A 6,507-nucleotide genomic window follows, 5' to 3' on the forward strand; every position below is an offset into this window, starting at 1 on the left:
CTAGACGTATCAGGGGTCCCATATCACTCCACCTGAAATCGCCCCACACCATTACAGAGCCTCCACCAGCTTGAATAGTCCCCCGCTGACATGCAGGGTCCATGGATTCATGAGGTTCCCTCCATACCCCTACACGTCCATTCGCTCGATACAATTTGAAACGAGACGCATCCGACCCAGCAACATGTTCCCAATCATAAACAGTCAAATGTCGGTGTTTACGAGTCCAGGCGAGGTAAAGCTTTGAGTCGTGCAGTCATCAAGGGTACACGAGCGGGTCTTCGGCACCGGAAGCCCATATCGATGATGTTACGTTGAATGGTTCACATGCTGACACTTTTTAATGGCCGGGCATTTAAATCTGCAGCAATTTGCGCAAGGGTTGCATTTTTGTCACGTTGAAAGATTCTCTTCAGTCGTCGTTGGTCCTGTTCTTGGTTCAAATGGCTCTGAGCGCTATGGGACTTAACATCTTAGGTCATCAGTCCCCTAGAACTTAGAACTACTTAAACCTAACTAACCTAGGGACATCACACACATCCATGCCCGAGGCAGGATTCGAACCTGCGACCGTAGCGGTCGTGCGGTTCCAGACTTAAGCGCCTAGAACCGCTCGGCCACATCGGCCGGCCGGTCCTGTTCTTGCAAGATCTTTTTCTGACCGCAATAATTTCGGAGATCTGATGTTTTACAATATTCCTGACATTCACGGTACAATCGTGAAGTGGTCGTACAGAGAAATACCCACTCCATCGCTAGCTCGGAGACGCTGTATCCCACCGCTCGTACGCTGACTGTAATACCACGTACAAACTCACTTAAACCTGGATAACCTGCCATTGTAACAGCAGTAATCGATCTAACAACTGCTGCATACATTTTTTGTCTTATATCGGCGTTGCCCACCGCAGCGCCGTATTCTGCCTGTTTACATATCTCTGTATTTGAATACGCATGCCTATACCAGTTTCTTGGCGCTTCAGTGTATAAACTAATATGAGCACATTACACACTCTAAGAAAAAAAAATCGATAGATGTAAAATGTACATGTACAAACAAGTGATTACAAGCTCAGAAAAAGTAATAATTTATTCAAGAGAAAGAATTTCATAAATTTAGCAATTCAGTAACACATTGGTCCACCTCTGAACCCAAAGCAAGCAGTATTTCGGCTTGGTATTGCTTGATAGAGTTGTTGGATGTCTCCCTGAGGGATATCGCTCCAAATTCTGTCCGATTGGCGCGTTTGAAGGGCCCTGACCATAGTGCTCCAAACGTTCTCAATTTGTGTGCGACCTGGAACCTCGCTGGCCAAGGTAGAGTTTGGCAAGCATGAGGACGAGAAGCAGATACTCTCACTGTGTGCAGGTGGGCATTATCTTGCTGAAATGTAAAGGCTTGCCATGAAGGGCAACAAAAATGGAGCGTAGAATATCGTCAACGTACCGCTGTGCTGTAAGACAAGCAAAGAGATCCTATGATAAGAAATGACACCTCAGACCATCAGTCCTGGTTGTTGGGCTGTTGGCAGTCAGGCTGGTATCCCACCACTGTCTGGGACCGCTCTAGGCACGTCTTCGGCTTGAAACCTCACTGACTGGGGTAAAATTGCCTTCAATGATGAGTCCCGCTTCGAACTGAGCCTGAGCGTAGGTGTGTCTGGAGACGCCCCAGACAGCCCTGGGTTACCTGCCTGAATGTCGCCTGCCATACGGCACGACAGTCAGGGGTGGTTGTCCGGGGTGCCTTTTCATCTCATAGCGGGACCCCTTTGGTTGACATCCGCAGCACATTGGCACGTCGATGATCTTCTACGCCCTGTTGTGTTGCCCTTCATGACAAGCTTTCCTGGGCTTACATTTCGGCAAGATAAAGTCCGCTCGCACACGACGAGAGCTTGTCTTCGTGCATGCCAAACACTACCTTCGCAAGCAAGGTCACTGGGTGTCATCCCAGTTAAGAACATTTGGAGCCCGATGGGCAGGACCCTCCAATTACCTCTGGATTTTGACGATCGAACGCGCAAATTGGACAGAATTTGGAACGACATCCCTCACTTTGTGAAGCACTTTCTCTTGAATAAATCATCCTCTTTTCTTGAAATTGTAATCATTTGTTTGCCTCTACATGTACATCACACCTACTTATTTCTGACCCATACGGATAATTCCTTCGTGGTGCCTCTTTCTTTTCTTTTCTTTTTACTCTTAGAGTGTATGTCAACCTAACGCACATGTCATTGCTGTTGTTGTCTTCAGTCCAGAGACTGGTTTGATGCAGCTCTCCATGCTACTCTATCCTGTGCAAGATTCTTCATCTCCCACTACCTATTGCAACCTACATCCTTCTGAATCTGTTTAGTGTATTCATCTCTTGATCTTCCTCTACGATTTTTACCCTACTCGCTGCCCTCCAACACTAAATTGGTGATCCCTTGATGCCTCAGAATATCTCCTACCAACCGATCCCTTCTTCTAGTCAAGTTGCGCCACAAATTTCTCTTCTCCCCAGTCCTGTTCAGTACCTCCTCATCAGTTATGTGATCTACCCATCTAATCTTCAGCATTCTTCTGTAGCACCACATTTCGAAAGCTTCTATTCTCTTCTTGTGCAAACTATTTATCCTCCATGTTTCACTTCCATACATGGCTACATGGCTGCACTCCATACAAATACTTTGAGAAAAGACTTCCTGACACTTAAATCTATACTCAATGTTGCCAAATTTCTCTTCTTCAGAAACGCTTTCCTCGCCGTTACCAGTCTACATTTTATATCCTATATCCTCTCTACTTCGACCATCATCAGTTATTTTGCTCCCCAAATAGCAAAACTCATTTACTACTTTAAGCATTTCATTTCCTAATCTAATTCCCGCAACATCACCCGATTTAATTCGACTACATTCCATTATCCTCGTTTTGCTTGTCCTTTGCTGTCTCTGACAGAATTACGATATCATCGGCGAACCTCAAAGTTTTTATTTCTTCTCCATGGATTTTAGTTCCTGCCCCGAATTTTTCTTTTGTTCCCTTTACTGCTTGCTCAATATACAGATTGAATAACATTGGGGATAGGCCACAACCCTGTCTCACTCCCTTCCCAACCACTGCTTCCCTTTCATGCCCCTCGACTCTTATAACTGCCATCTAGTTTCTGTACAAATTGTAAATAGCTTTTCGCTCCCTGTATTTTACCCCTGCCACCTTCAGAATTTGAAAGAGAGTATTCCAGTCAACATTGTCAAAAGCCTTCTCTAAGTCTACAAATGCTAGAAACGTAGGTTTGTCATTCCTTAATCTGTCTTCTAAGATAAGTCGTGGAGTCAGTATTGCCTCACGCGTTCCAACATTTCTACGGAATCCAAACTAATCTTCCCCGAGGTCGGCTGCTACCAGTTTTTCCATTCGTCTGTAAAGAATTCGTGTTAGTATTTTGCAGCCGTGGCTTTTTTCAATATTACTTCAATAATATTGTTGTACTGGTATCCTGTAGCTGTGTATACCAAAGACAAATAACAGACAACAGCGTTGTTAATAATTAAATAGTGCTACGCTACTTCTTTCATGAAACACCAATTGATTTCAATCCTTTACACTGGATTTGTGAATCGTAACATAAAAATGTTCAAAGCAAAAAGATCTTTGGCACCAGCTACAGGTTAGAAACCGCGCAATTCGACACAGTGAACAAGCGTGTTACCTATGTCGAGACAGTAGACTGAGGTGAGAAAAGTCTTGACATACCTCCCAATATCGTGTTGGACCTCCTCTTTCCCAGCGTAGCGCACCAACTCGACACGGCACGGTCCCAACAATTCATTAGAACTCCCCTGCAGAAATATTGAGCCATACTGCCCCTACAGCCGTCCATAATCGAAAAAAGTGTTGCCGGTACAGGATTTTGTACACGAACTGACCTCTCGAGTATGTACCATAAATGTTCGATGGGATTCCATGCCTGGCGATATGGGTGGCCAAATCATTCGCTCGAATTGTCCAGAATGTTCTTCAAACCAATTACGAAGAACTGTGTCCCGGTGACATAGTGCATTGTTGTCCGTAAAAATTCCATCGTTGTTTGGGAACATTTTGTCCCTGGATGGCTGCAGATGGTTTCCAAGTCACTGAACATAACTGGGGACCCAGTCCATTGCATAGCAACACAGCGCACACAATTATGGAGCAACCGCCAGCTTGCACAGTGACTTGTTGATAACGTGGCTCCATGGCTTCGTGGGATCTGCGCCACATTCGAACCGTACCATCAACTCTTACCAACTGAAATCGGTACTCGTCTGACCACGCGACGTTTTTCCAGTCATCTAGGGCCTAACCGGTGCGGTCACGAGCCCAGGAAATGCTCTGCAGGCGATGTCGTGCTGTTATGGCGTTCGTGCTGGACGTGCAGACCGCGTGAGACGACGCTTCATCCAGTCCCAAACATGCTCAATGGGGGACAGATCCGTAGATCTTGCTGGCCAGGGTAGTTGACTTACACCTTCTAGAGCACGTTGGGTGGCACGGGGTACATGCGGACGTGCATTGTCCTGTTGGAACAGCAAGTTCCCTTGCCGGTCTAGGAATGGTAGAACGATGGGTTCGATGACGGTTTGGATGTACCGTGCACTATTCAGTGTCCCCTCGACGATCACCAGTGGTGTACGGCCAGTGTAGGAGATCGCTCCCCACACCATGATGCCGGGTGTTGGCCCTGTGTGCCTCGGTCGTATGCAGTCCTGATTGTGGCGCTTACCTGCACGGCTCCAAACACGCATACGACCATCATTGGCACCAAGGCAAAAGCGACTCTCATCGCTGAAGACGACACGTCTCCATTCGTCCCTCCATTCACGCCTGTCGCGACACCAATGGAGGCGGGCTGCACGATGTTGGGGCGTGAGCGGAAGACGGCCTAACGGTGTGCGGGACCGTAGCCCAGCTTCATGGAGACGGTTGCGAATGGTCCTCGCCGATACCCCAGGAGCAACAGTGTCCCTAATTTGCTGGGAAGTGGCGGTGCGGTCCCCTACGGCACTGCGTACGATCCTACGGTCTTGGCGTGCATCCGTGCGTCGCTGCGGTCCGGTCCCAGGTCGACGGGCACGTGCACCTTCCGCCGACCACTGGCGACAACATCGATGTACTGTGGAGACCTCACGCCCCACGTGTTGAGCAATTCGGCGGTACGTCCACCCGGCCTCCCGCATGCCCACTATACGCCCTCGCTCAAAGTCCGTCAACTGCACATACGGTTCACGTCCACGCTGTCGCGGCATGCTACCAGTGTTAAAGACTGCGATGGAGCTCCGTATGCCACGGCAAACTGGCTGCCACTGACGGCGGCGGTGCACAAATGCTGCGCAGCTAGCGCCATTCGACGGCCAACACCGCGGTTCCTGGTGTGTCCGCTGTGCCGTGCGTGTGATCATTGCTTGTACAGCCCTCTCGCAGTGTCCGGAGCAAGTATGGTGGGTCTGACACACCGGTGTCAATGTGTTCTTTTTTTCCATTTCCAGGAGTGTAAGTACATACTATAATAATTGATGTTATGTAAATATAAGTTCACATTTTTCTGAGGGGTGACTTTGTTCGATTGGCTTAATCTACAGGACAGCTTGCGCTACTTGTATAACGATATTTTGCTCCTTTTTCTTTTCCGCTACATAATTCACATGTTGCAAAGATTCTGCTACTGGGTAGGAACAGTGATCAAGTAAGACTGATCTTTTTTTTTACTAAAATGTGGGAATGATGAAATAATGTTTATCTTATGCGGAGAAGTATTCCAAATTTGTACCGCACTCTTTGTAATGGGACTTTTAGAAGTCTGTTTCCTTACTGATTGGACATGGGACTTTCCTTGCGTTTTAATAGAGGCAACGTGGGAATTTTACGGGCGCCCGTTGAGTAAATAGTGTGATTTACGAACTAGAAACATCCCTCAACTGCCGCCGGAGTGCGTTGCCATCGCGTATACCACGTTCGGTCCCATGCACCGTATGCACTAGTCGCATCGTTCCTGAGCGTTCAGCAGAACGTTGAACTTGGCACGCTCAACGTTAACGTTCGACAGCACGGTTCGTGTGCCGACGGCTTTAGCAAAGGCACCCGCTTCTGTCGTCTGCTTCCAAAGCCCATTAATGGCTGATTTCGTCGTAGCGTCCTAACGGACACTTCCGCCTTTCGTTCCACATTGATTTTTGCGGTTACTTCACTTAGTGTTACTTGTCTGTTAAGCCGTCGGCACACGGACCGTGCTGTTGAACGTTAACGTGGAGCGTGGCAAGTTCAACGTGCTGCTCAAGGCTCAGGAACGATGCGACTTGTGCATACGGTGCGTGGGCCCCAACGTGGTATACCCGATCCCAACGCACTCCAGCGGCAGTTGAGGGATGCTTCTAGTTCGTAATCACACTGTTTACTCAACGGGAGCGCGTAAAATTCCCACGCTAGTTCTATTAAAACGCACATTTCCTCCATCGTCCCCGAAAAGGAAAGTACCAT

The sequence above is a fragment of the Schistocerca cancellata genome, chromosome 9 (genome assembly GCF_023864275.1).
Source record: "Schistocerca cancellata isolate TAMUIC-IGC-003103 chromosome 9, iqSchCanc2.1, whole genome shotgun sequence".
In the NCBI taxonomy this organism is placed as follows: domain Eukaryota; kingdom Metazoa; phylum Arthropoda; class Insecta; order Orthoptera; family Acrididae; genus Schistocerca; species Schistocerca cancellata.